The sequence below is a fragment of the Camelus ferus genome, chromosome 5, assembly GCF_009834535.1.
Source record: "Camelus ferus isolate YT-003-E chromosome 5, BCGSAC_Cfer_1.0, whole genome shotgun sequence".
Lineage (NCBI taxonomy): Eukaryota > Metazoa > Chordata > Mammalia > Artiodactyla > Camelidae > Camelus > Camelus ferus.
In genome coordinates, this window is record NC_045700.1 from 28601730 (window position 1) to 28615158 (window position 13429).

General features: G+C 42.8%; 1 protein-coding gene across 1 annotated transcript in view; it reads left to right on the forward strand.

Annotated features, from left to right (window-relative positions):
* Positions 1-13429, forward strand: part of LYPD6 (LY6/PLAUR domain containing 6) — a 114395-nt gene that overhangs the window by 11090 nt on the left and 89876 nt on the right. The window contains 1 exon segment of the mRNA XM_032479419.1: positions 9422-9501. The gene's annotated coding sequence lies outside the window, so the exon portion shown is untranslated.

Below are 13429 nucleotides of genomic sequence, written 5' to 3' on the forward strand. Positions count from 1 at the left end.
CATGCCCTTTACCACTGAGCTACACCCACCCTCCCTAGTTATATTTTTAAACTCTAAGTTGAATTTTGAAATTTGGTGAACAATTTATATCTGTTTTTTTCCCAAGTGATAAAAAACATATAATGATATGGGCTTGATTCGGAGGACTCGTGTTTCCTCACCTCCTTGTCCTGGTGAAGATTCTAAGCTGTGCCGTGCCCTGGTCTTTGAATTTGGCTTTCTCATTTATAGAGGCCACCTTTTCTATTCCCTTAAACATATGAATGGTGTTTTTAGTTCATCGCACATTGCAAGCCCTGGCCCAGAGTAGATGCTCTGTAGGTATCTGAAGAGCAGACACTCTCCCTACTCCATCAGTGTTTGCTGAATAAATGAACAGATGAGTTAACGAGCAGTGCTTCCTGTCTGCCAGTAATGTAACCATTGCCTGGCATACGAGGCTGGTTTTCTTAACAATTAAAAGTAAATTTTTTATAACCCCCCCACATGATGCTAGTTAGTGTTTAATGTTCATTTCCCTGTTTCTAAAGGTAAACAGATAAAAGAACTCTACTTAGAAATTTTTGTACACGTTTCAGAGAACAAAACAGATGTATCCATCAGTTGATTCTGTACTGCAGCAGCTCAATGAGCTTTGGAAGAGACTGAGTCTTCTCACATAGGAATGAGGTGCTCTCTATGGGATGGGGCCTAAGTGCCTTAAAACCACTAGGTAGGATTTGTTTTGGCATGTTTGGAGTGCTCAGTCACTTTATGGATGCTGGATTTTCAGAGAGTTTTCTGCATAAACTTCAAGTCATCTTGTGTGAAAAAAAAATCACCTTTGCATTTGGTCTGTACTTGATTGTTGATGTCTTATAGGCTGTGCTCTGGATGTGTAGAAAGATTGAGTCTTCCCCGCCATTTCTCAGACTTCTTGACTATTAAGTCTCCCTTATTAAAAACTAGTTGTTTGAAAAAGGAAACAACACACAGATCTAGAGAACAAACTAGTGGTTGCCAGTTGGGAGAGGGAAGAGGGGAGGGGCAAGACAGGGGTAAGGAATTAAGAGGTACAAACTATTATGTATCAATAAATAAGCTACAGGGTTATATTGTTCAACACAGGGAATATAGCCAATATTTTATAATAACTATAAACAGTATAACCTTTAAAAATTATGAATCACTGTGTTGTACACCTGTAACATATAATATTGTACATCAACTATATCTCAATTCAAAAGACCAGTTGTTTGGAAGGTAACAGGGTATACACCTTTCTCTTTTCAAATAGGGGAGAGGAAAGTCTCCTCTTTTCTCCGCTGCATTCAAACAGTATCCATAATTCCCTAACAATTTGTCTAGGACATTATCAATGTCATTGCTTGGCAAAGTGGAGTTGATTTATTAAAAGTATCTATTTATTTTAATAATCAAGCAGAAGAACTTAAATGACTTTGTTTGGGGACTTGGCATTGAAACTGACTGTATTTGCTGTAATTTACCCAACAAATGACAGTATTAAGGTTTCCTTTCCGATCTTTTTTGGGCAGGTGTTTATGTCATTTTTTTGGCAGCATTAAGACACTGTCTCTTACTGGTGATCTTGAGAATTGTTCATACTTGAATAGATGATGAACTTAAGTTTAAATAGCTTTGAAATCTTCAAAAAATAGTTACATCTTTTAATGTTGCATCAACACTGTCAACATTTAACATGTCCAAAATCTTTAATGACCAAATGTTTCACACTTGCCAATGCAAACATGGCAATAATCAGGCAAAAGTACTTTCTTCTGGGACCTATCCAAAGATATAAAAAGGAAGGGGAAGACATGGCAGCTGTCCTTGTGAAACTTAGAATGGCTTCTCTTTCTGTCTCTCTATAAATGTAGGAGAACCAACTCATGCCAATCACAGTGCAAGGTGGAAAACACAATAATGAATGAAATAAGCAGAAATCTCTGGGGGTAAATCAGTAAGTGAGACTCACAGAAATCCCTGTCCTCAAAGAGCTTCCATTCTAGAGGGGAGGAGGTAGAAAATAAGACACAAATAAGACCATATGCAGCATGCCAGCGGATGATAAGTGCCGTGGAGAAACTAAAGTGGAGAAGAGGGAGAGGGAATGTCAGAGGTGAGTGGGAGGCAGGTGGTGACTTTAACATGGTGGTCATGGAGACCCCACGGTGAGGGTGTCACATGAGCCCTTGGACCAGGTAAGGGAGAGAGCCTTGGGGACCTCCAGGCAGAAAGGTGCTCTGGTGGCATCTTGAATTTGCTTGCTCTCCAAACAGCAAGAAGTAAAAGGTCAAAGACAGAAGGGGGCAGCCCTTCCATCAAGCAGAACCTTGGAGGTTACTTCAAAGACATTTCCTCTTTCTTTCTTTCTTCCTTTCTTTCTTCTTTCTTTCTTTCTTTCTTTCTTTCTTTCTTTCTTTCTTTCTTTCTTTCTTCCTTCCTTCCTTCCTTCCTTCCTTCCTTCCTTCCTTCCTTCCTTCCTTCCTTTCTTTTTTTCTTTCTTCCTTCCTTCCTTCCTTCCTTTTCTTTCTTTCAATTGAGTTGGGGAGCCACTGGAAGAATTTGTACCAAGGAATGACCTGATTAAATGTACAACTTAAAAGACGACTGGCTACTATAAGAATAAATAATAGGAGGGAGGGGACAAGGCTGAAGGAGGCTGTTGCAATAATCCAGCTGATGTTGGCTTAGATCCAGGTGGTTGCAGTGGAGGTGGTGAAAAAGAGCCTTTTTTTTTTGTCTATTTGAAAGGAGTGGAGGAGATAGGATTTACTGAAGGGTAGGATGTGGGGAATGAGTGAGAAAGCGGAGTGAAAGATGGTTCCAAGGTTTGGGGCTGGATGACTGAACGTGTGGGATTATCATGTAGTGATGTGGGGAAGCTGAGGAGGAGTGGATTTGGAAGAGGATCGACTTCGGACACCTGACTTTCGAGATGCCTATTAGGCATCCAGACATAAGGGATAGGGGCTCAGTGGCTGGGGAGAGGGGAGAGGTCTGGGCTGAAGATATAATTTGGAGAATGTCACTGTCTCTGTAAAAGCCGTGAGACAGGAGGAGATTCATAAGCCCGAGGAGATCAGATGGGCCTGTCAGAGCAGAGTAAGGACAAGTAAATGGCAGTTGTAAGGTCCTTTACTTATTTATTTTTTTTGGTTATAGCTGCCGAGAGAAGTTAGGAGAGTGAAGGCCAGAGAGATAAAGCAGCTTTCATGGGAAGTGTGAGAGTGGAACTGGTCCCTGCAGATGGATAATATTTGGGGAGGTGGAAGTAATGAGGGGTGGGCATTTAGTTGAAAGGTTCGAGAATTAAACACACCACAGCCCTTAGTACAAAGATCCCAGTAGAATTTACTCACTTGTGGAAGGGGTAGGACTTTCAGTCCCTGTTCCATCTATTTCCCAGGATCGAGACATGAAAATGGTTAAGAGCCTCGAGTCCCATTAAAAATCTCAAAAATTTCCCGACCCTTTAGCTGCAGCTTCTCCCCTTCATCCTCGCAGCTGGTGCCACCTTATATTTTGTAGTAACTCGAAACTGACATGTGGGGAATTTTAAGTACATATGTTATCAAAACAGATGTTCCACAGACTTTATAGACTTCTGGGAGGTCATCTCATCTTTCTGAAAGCAGCCTGGAATTTGAATTTAGTTCCTCTCATAATTTTATGTTCTCTGAAGTCACTACGTGGGACATTTTAAATTTATTAGCAACTTTTTCTTGTTCTTGGCTTTTAGGGAGATAGTAATTTCAGTAAAACTGAACAAAAATTGTATGCTGTGTCACCTAGAGGCAGAGGACTGAACAACTTTACTTGCCTGGTGATAAATCTAAGGCATGTAAGTGTTTTAATGCTTTCTTTGGAACTTTGGAGTCATATTTTATAAAGGACATAAAACCCTGCCTTCTTTTTTAAAGCAAAGTGATAATTAAGGCAAGAATGAACTTCATAATATAACATAAAGGAGGCTGACTTCAGAACAAATTGAAAAATTTTGCCTCTTGCTACCTCTCCCCCTACTTTTTGCTAGAATCTAGGTGAGGCTCAAGTCTCATTTTTATTCTGGGTTAAAGTTTCTTGTGGAGTTGGGGAAGCTGAGGACTTTGCCAGGACTCCCTGGAGTAAGAGCACGTTACGTGTTTCTTTGTTCATTGTAGTTCAAGAATGCCTTGAAGATGATGTGGTGGTAATGGTGTGGCAGAACCAGCTGTGATATTTCCCTATCTCTACTTTTTCTTTGGGTTTCAGGGAGGTGCAGGGCACAACCCCTTAGGTGTTGGCTGGAGACCAGCAGTCAGTGAGCAGCCTGGTGGACCTGCTAGTCTGTCCGGTAGAATTTTCTAGTCTCTCCTGTGGTGGCAGAAGTATTCTGTGTCTGTACTGGTCAATATGATAGTTTTAGCCACATGTGGCTACTGAGTTGTTGAAATGTGGCTGGTGCAGCTTAGGAACTGAATTTCTAATTTTTAAAAAATTTTAATTTACTTACATTTAAATGGCCACATACGGCCAGTGTCTGCTGAATTGGACAGTGTGGCCGAGCTGATGGCTCGTCTTGGGCTTTCTGGAGCACAGAGCGGGCAGGTGCCCACCCTGCCCTTGCTGGGGCCCCTCCACCACCGTGGTGAGCGTCCACAAGCAGATCCTTCTTGTTCAAACACAGCACCCATCATTGCTTCTGGAGTGGCTGGAGATGGTATAGGACTTTGTGGAATACGTCCTCCCTGTCCTTCAGGGATAGGGGTGGGGAGAAGGAATATAAAAAAGCAGAATGGTATTGGATGAGATCACGTAAGTGTTATGGTCTTAAAGACCCTTGATGTTAAAACATATGATATTAAACTAGCCTATTTAATGCATTATTTTATAACTGAGGATGAAAGAGAATTATCCTGGAGAATAGATTTTGGAAGTAAACATGGTGAAATAATCATTTCACTAGTGTTTTGAAAGTAGGGGTTCAGTGAGGGACCCCCTTTCTCTCCCTAAGGAGAGTTCCTTGTTTATAAGGGGTGCTTTTAAGGGTTTTCTTCATTTTTAAAATTTAAGAGTGGATTATTGAAGGCTGGCTACGTGCTGTCACATAAATATCAACGGCGTGTGTGTTGCTCTGGGGTGGAGATCGTTGAGGAGAGGGCTGCATAGCACAGGGTCTTCACATGACCGAGACAGGGCCGTGGTAAGGCCACTGCTGGGTGTGTGAGCAGGGCCCCCTGGGCCCAGCCTCAGAGCTCTCAGTTGGGGTGTTGGTGTCGTGAAGTCTGCCGCGTTAGGATGATACCTCACATTAGAATGATCATCCCCGGTGATACCTTCGGAGAATGATTCGCCTCCGAAGAACTGCCCGTCCCAGCAGCCTTACCGCTGCGGGGATGAGCTGTCCCCGCTGACTTTGCGGAGAAAGGTTTTTAAAAAGATTTGTCAATTGATATTTCTGTGGTCATTCTGCCACTCTGTCTCGTAAAACTAAATGGAGCCCGTGTGCCCGGGACTATGCCTCACTTGCCATCTAAATGAGGAGGAAAAAAGTGTGTACGCGGACGAAGAAAACTAACAGTAAAACACACCGTGAGATAGATCCCAAATGAGTGGTCAGACTAAACTCGCATCTCCCCCAGGGATCCTCAAAGGCATAAAGGCCGTGGGGTGGAGGAGGTACAACGCGTACTCTTTGCGGCTCCAGAAGGCAAAACTAGAGGGGAGTCTTTAATTAAATGAATGGTTCTGGGAGGCCTGTCTGTGCAGAGCCCGCTGGTGATGGAGAATGACTTAGGAGAGGAAGGGTGAACAGAAAGCGAAGGTGTGACAGTGGCTGCCCGTGGTGGGGAGACTCATTTTGGTCCATGGGAGGGGAAGCTTCCGAAATTAGAGGAGGTGGCGGTGAGGGGCCCCTTCCCTGGAGGTGTCCCCAAGGAGACTCCCTGGGCACTCAGTGGGAAGGAGGGGACTCAGGCTGGTGGGGCAGGGGTCAGCACATTACTGACCTTGGGCCAAGTCCTCTTCCTGCCTCCTTCTATAAAGTCTGGTTGGCACCCAGTCGTGTCCGTGTGTTTACGTGGGGACGGCTGCTTTCACAACGTCACGGTAGGGGTGGGTAGTTGTGATGAGACCTAAATCATTTACTCTCTGCCCCTGTGGAGAAGAATGTGAGGGCCCCAAAGAGGATTGGATGCAGGGATACGTCAAGTCTTCTCGCATTCTCTGAATGTAAGAGGTTCAGACAAGAAACCTGTGGGGAGTGGTAGGGGAGCTTCCTGTGAGAGGTGGGCTTGGAGTTGGACCTTGAAGGAAACTTGCTGGTCCTGGCGGAGAAGGCCATTCCGTATGACCACCGGGACAAGTCTCAAGGGGAGTAAGTCAGTGGAGCTTGGATACAGCATCCAGACTCACTGCAGCATCCACTCATTTATTCGTTCATTCATTCATTCATTCATTCATTCTTTGTGCCTCCAGCACATGGTCAGCCGGTGTAGACAATCATCTAAGCCATTTCTCTGCCTTCTCTGGGTACAGTCAGCACAAATTCTGGCATGAGCTGTTGGCATTTTGATAAAAACTTTGCTGGTATGGTAGGAAATGCTCATCAGGTTCAACGTTTATAATTGAGTTTTATGGAGTTATTTTAAGTATAATAGTCTCACCTAGACACAGCTGAGAATTTATTCACATGTTTGGCTCAATTGTGGGATGTAAGAAGTGGTTGTTCCAAAATGAAAACCTCACTGTATCTGCAGGAGATGCAGCTTGCGGTGTTAAGGATAGGACGCACATTGCTATTCATGCCTTTTTAATTGATTAGCCTTTAAGGCTTCTGAAAGCCTTTAAAAGTTGTTTTGTCAACATTAGACCAGCTGCTGTGTAATTATGGTAGCTCTTCTTGCAGTTAAATTCTTTTAATAACGTGTTCAATCTGCCGATGCCAAAGTGCTTTGAACCTGTGATATATACTATAGAGAGCTTTTGTTTTTACTTACAGATGGTTGGTGCCGTTTTCTGGGCAACTCTGTAGAATTTTCGCAGAAATTTCAAAGATGGATTACTTCGAATGGGAGGCAAATGAATTTGAACATCAGGTTACTCCTCCCCCTATAAAAATTGTTCATATGTGACTTGAATTTTGAACTTGACTCATAACAACCTAAATATGCTCATTAAAAAAAAAAAAAACAACTCTGCTCCTTGGAACGTTTTAAAAGCTCTGTTCACTGACTGTCCAGCTTGCAAATCAAAACTTTCTGGCATCAGTCAGACGGTGGTAAAAGCAGTGGGGCTTGGGATGAGGATCATTGCTTAACGAGGAACCAGGCACGGTGGTTCTGCCTTCTGTGCAGGGAACTGAAGCTTCGCTCAGAAAATCAAATACAACTTTAGCAGCGTGTTTTGCTGTTTTTAAGAGGAGTTCTATCCTAAAGTCTGGCACAAGAAGGTAAGACTAGATAGGGGCTGGTATCAGAACGATGCGAACAGAAGATCCTGTGCTTCTTTCCTCTAGTCCCCTATCCTCCCCACACACTTTGTGCCCCACTTCTGTGGGCAGATGGCACTGGTGCTTAAGGCAGTAAGAGGTGGGGTGGTGATGCTGGCGGCTATGGCGGTTACCCCCGATAGCCCAGGCCATTTAGGTAACTTCTTCCCTGTGGCATTTTAAGAGAGAAAAGGCAAAGTCATTTAAAATAAAGGCACAGAGCATCAGCCCCTGTAGGAACAAGAGACCAGACGAGGCCACAGCTGGCTCTTTCTGGCCTCTTTTGTCCCCTGTGTATTAAGGAATGTGTCTCTGTTGGTGGAAAACCGCGATGTGAATCCCTCAGCCACCTGGGCTCACCTTTTCTCTCCACTTTGTGGAGTAAGGGGGCTGGGAGAGATATTGACCTTTAATTGTGTGAAAAAGCCAATCTACTTTGAGTTTGAACAGAAGCGCAGGCATATTAATACTCTGCAAAATCTGGAGAAGAAGCTCACCTGGACAGTATCGGCTTACATAGCCTCTGGGCCCGCTGAAAACTGTCTCTTGTGCTCACTCACCCGGGAAGTGGAAGTTTGTTTGCCTTGGGAGCTCTTGAGTCCTGAGAATTGCTCATTTGGGAGGTTTGAGGACCAATGGACATGTAGGTGGAGAGTACTTGTGTGTTGTAAAGTAGCCTTGAGATACTGTTCTGAAGAGAACTAGAATTTGTTTAATTAAAATTGGCCGAAATTAATTATATTGTTTCCTGTGGGACAAAACTTGTTCCTGGTAAATGGCTTCATCTTTTCAAAGTTATATTGAATGTTGTCAGAGTGTTTTTAATATTTTAGGCTTGTGAATAGACTACCCAGAGGTGACCAAGAAAACTAGCACGAGTCTCAGGGTTCTATCTCTAAATATCCAAACTTGTTAATATCATTCTACACTTTTTTGGTGACATCACCTTTTGCTAAGGTACATAGTTTACATTGATCTGATAGGAACTAAGTCTGCCTTCAAGTGTCAAGTCTAATTTCTTGCATGAAACCTGGTCTTCAAATCAGTTTTATCACATCCACATTATACATTCTGCTACCTGTAATGCTTATCACATTAGCCTTTTATAAGCTTTATCAAAGTCTTGCATATAGTTTTAGAAAATTATAAACTCTCAAAATTTCTCTGAGGGCTGCAAAATTGTTTTTGTTACTCTCGCAGAATAGTCTCACATTCTCTCGAGATTGCGTTGAGTCAGGAAGAGGAGATGTTGGCTTTTCCTTCTGGTGCTAAGACTTGATTGTCATAAACCCACATGCATATGTATGTACACATATACATGCATATGAGTGAACAGTTCCCAGGAAACCCCACGATCAGCATGACAAAGGACTTGTGCATGCTCAGAAGGCTGGAGTCAGGGAGGGCTTGGCTTCTCAAACTACCCATCCCTCTGAGTCTCCTGTTATGTTCGAAGGTACTCAGGCATAAAATCTTTATTATTTGTATCAAGTATTTTGATTCTTGTTTATAAATGGCAAAAACCCAACTCAAATTAGCTTGGGAAAATTTATTTTGAAGGACTATCTCATGTGTGGAGCAGAATGGATCTTTTTCTTACTCCTAATTTATTCTATTTGGACTCTATAAGGATTGCTGGGTCTGTACGCTTTATATTTTTATGGTGTTGGACTGTGCCACCTCTCCCTTACATGAATAAATGGAAAATAGTTGAAGGAAGAGTCAGACAGTGAAACTGCTGGAAGGCCAGGTCTATAGTTGGGCCTCGCTAGCAGGGACTTGAATGCATCTGGTACTCTCCCCATCTTTTCATTTCTCTCATCTTGTTGGTTTCATTCTTTCTTACTGCAGCCCAGGTGCAGAAAAGGTGACCTCAAATGCTCCTAAGATGGACACATCTCATAGCTTGTGCCACCACATGGGACTGACTCATGCTCTCTCTCTTCCCAGAATCAATAGTCCTGAAGAAGAGAGCTGATTGGCCCAGCCTGGGACAGATGTCAACTTGGACCAATTAGCTGTGGCTGCGGGTAGGATCACGTTGTACTTGTCATTGGTGGCTCCTGTCCTGTGTGCCAGTAAAAGGAGAATCAGTGTGGGCTGGAGAACCTTGAAACACATAAGATGTTTTTCTTCCCCATCCATGGACACCTCACCTCTTTCTCCCCACCTGTGACTCCCGGCCTCTTCCGGGAGCCTTCTGTTTTGGTCACTTCTGCCTTGCCGTGCCATTGCTTTTCATGGTTTGGTGAAGACCCTGGGACAAGACCTAGCGTAGACAGAAGGAGACTCCTGGGTCAGTGATTTAGAGCAGATTTCTTCTGGTCTTTTCCCTTGAGCCCCAGTGATGCTCATCTTCCTTTTTGGAATGCAGAGAGGAGCAGCAGCTCGGGAGAAGCAAGTGAAAAGGTCGAATGACGAAGCTCACAGCCTACTTTAGGCCCAGCAGATAATGCCCTTTTCCAAAGGCTAAATGTTTTCTCAGGGTGAATAGATCAGTCATGAGGCCCAAATTTCATGACTACCTTAGGAGATATTTGAGTCTTTATGTATGTATAACATATACAACAGTTGGTGAAAATGTAGTTTCGGTTTTGCCTTACTTCCTAATTTGTTTTCATTATTCAAATTCATTTGCATATACTTTCAAGGCTAAGCAAGTTTTCCAGGCCCATTTAACATGTAACTCTTAAGAAATTTCCTGGGATTCTCTATGTGTTCACTTAAATAGGAGTCATTCTTTAGTTCCCAAGTTAATGGTGCTAACTCACTCACGTTCTGCTTCTGACAGCCATGCGGCAGTAACGCGTCCCCAAAGGAGTTGCAGTGGATTTTTAAATCTTGTGTTTTCAGCTGCTGCCTCGTTATCCCACCCTGATTGGCATTTAACCATTGAATTAGATTTTTCTCTTACTAAAGAGAGCTTTGCGGGCTTTAACTTCAAGTGCCTATATCACAGGCTGAGGTTTGCATTATAATTGACTTTTTGCTAGAAAAGGCATTGTCTCCTAGGACGGAGGGAAGATTTAGACACAGTTCCCTGATTCTCTTCTTCAGGGTTCAGGGGAGTGTGCTTCGGGGTGGTTCTGTAGGTGAACATTGTAATAACAGTCTCACGCGGCACATGTTAACATGCTAACTTTATTTCTGCTGTCAGTGGTGATCATATTCCATGAGAGCTGTTTCTCTGGGCTTGTTGACTGATGTGGCCATAAATATGTCCCTGAAGGGTAAAACTGTAGCTGTTTCAGTACTGATGGAACAAAAATAAATGTCCCACTGTTTTAGTATTACAAATTATAATCTTGCTGCGGCATGAAATTTAGGGTGGTAATAGTTTAATTCTACTTTTTATTGACATGATGGAAGAATAAATAGAATTAAAAATTCTAATCAAATAAGTTTTGCTGACCATATTGTGTGCATGGTTCATTCTTTGCCCCTTAAACCATGGAATATATTATATTTCAAAAACAGCAGCACTTTTGGATGTTCTTACCATTAATTTTTTGATAGTAAATAAACAAAACTTGTTTCTCTGGGCCTGTACATGGATTTTGAGGAAAGGAATATACGTTCACCTTATGAAGCCCAAATCGTGTACTTGATGTTTCTTCTTCTTCTTCTATCACCATATTCATTCAGTCAGTCAACAAGTATCAATCATGTACTTGCCTGTTCTACCTCTGGAAACTGAAAACTAGAGAGAGACATATAAGAAGCTTCCAATAAAGAGCTACAGAAATCATGACAGAAGGTGCGGTGGGTCACAGAGGAGGGAGTGGTCAGTTCAGATCAGGGAAGGCTTAACCAGAAGACGACAGCTGAAGGGCACCGTCTGACCTGGGGAGGACAAGAAGGAAGAATGTGAACCAAGACGCAGACATAAAGCAGCACAGTCAATTGAAGGAAGTCGTGTGTTTGAATAAGGTCAGGATGAGGGCGTGTGTAGGTAGAAGGGAGACACAACAGAATGGGTAGAGGTCTACCCAGTGAGGTGTTTTATATCTATATGTATACAATATATATGTCCTAGTTGGACACACATGCATATACATATATGTACATATGTAAGAACATATGTGTGTATCCAATTATGGAATATGGATTTTGATTTTAGATATTAGTAATTTGCAGTCTCTTTGTTATCTGCTTCTAAATTTAAGAGGAAGATGAATACTCCGTATACTGGAGAAGTGCAAGGATCTTGTGGGATAGAGGAAAGGGGCGGGTTCATCATTTGAAAAACCCACAGGATGATTGTGCTAAGTCCCCATGCCCCACCCCGCTGAGAATTACAGCCAGACTCAGCGGGTGCCGCTGAATTGTTTAAAGTGGGGGCTTGATGTTGTCCTGTAATATCAGTGACCTCATTAGAGAACTATCTCGATTTACTATTCTCTAAATAAAAGACTTTAAAAATTAGTTACTTGCCTCCTCCATCTCTAGGCTCTCATGAACCCCTGTGTAATTATTCAATATCCAAGAAGAAAAATCATTTGTTGCCCTGTTGGCACAAACACATTTTAAAGACTAATAGGAAAGGAGTACTTGGGGACTGAATAAAACACCGAAGTTGGAACAGAAAACACAAGCTACTGTCTGTAGCTTCCCACCTTTGATTTTCATGACACAGGTCATTTCTAGGACCCCTGTGCCTGGTGCATGGTAGGTGTGCAGTGACAGTGCCCTTGTCCTCCCCTTTCAAGCTCTAGCTCTTTTTTGAAAATCAGGTCCCCTCAAAGTTTCTGTTAGTGGCTAATGTCAAGAGTGACTGGGAGAACTGTTTGAAGAAAATATTGAGAAGAAAATGAAGACTCAGATGTCAGACCTATATAACTTAGAATGAGAGGGGAATTTAATGGTTGCCTAATACTCCAAATCTTGCACTTCATAGATGGGGAACCCAGGGTCTGGGATTTGGAGCAGCTTATCTTAAGTCACTAATAAATGTGGGGAAAGGACCAGAGCCTGGGTCCTCTGACTCCAAATATCACCTCTTTCTAGTCTCTCAGACTCATCAATGTCATTTCTGCATGCTTTCTCTTCTCACTAAACAATCATAGTTGGCCCCCATAAAGGTTCTCATCAGCAAATCTGAAACATATCCCTCACTCAGCTGCCCCCCTCTATGTCTGAATTTTGGACCGTTTAGAGGCACCAACATCCACCAGCTGCCTGAGCGTCACTTTGTCTCCCTCCTGTATTGACTCGGTCACTTGGTCCTGTTGATTTCACTTTGGAAACGTTTCTCAAATCCACCTTTGCTTTCATGTCCTCTATTCCTTCCTTGGCTGAGTCTTCTTTTTTTCTCTGGACTATTGAAGTAGCTTGTAAGTTGGGTCTGCCTTCTGCAATTCACTCTCCTCACTGCCGGCAGAGTGTGTTTTGGAAAACATACATCTGAGTGCGGGATTCAACAGCTTTCATTGCCTTTTCATTCTGTAAAGTCCCTCTCCCTTGCTGTGGCCTTTTATGATGTGGCCTCAATATCCCTCTTCAACAGTTTCTTCTGTCACTTTCTCCCAGGCTCTAATCACACCAACCTGTTCAATATTCCCAACTTTTTCATGGGCTTTCCCATGCCCTTCACCACAAGTTTAAGCACATATCAGTGCTCAGTTCTATGCATTTGCCACTCTTATCATGAGGCCTCCTCTTCCTTTCTTGGATGAGATAGACAAATCCAGAGCACTTTGTTTATACTTCTCTAATAGCCCTGAGACTGTTTTCAGGTGTTCGATATGTACTGGAATTTTTTTTTTTTTTTTTCTGTTTTACTCAGTAGTCTGTGAACTGTTTGAGCTCTGCAGTTGTATCAGATTCAGTCTTGCATCCTTGGTTCCCATGGTAGACTGAATAGTGGTCCCCCCAAAATGTTCACATCCTAATTCCTGGAACCTGTGAATGTTACTTTACATGGCAGAAGGGGTCCTTCTAAGAGGAAGACAGAAGGGT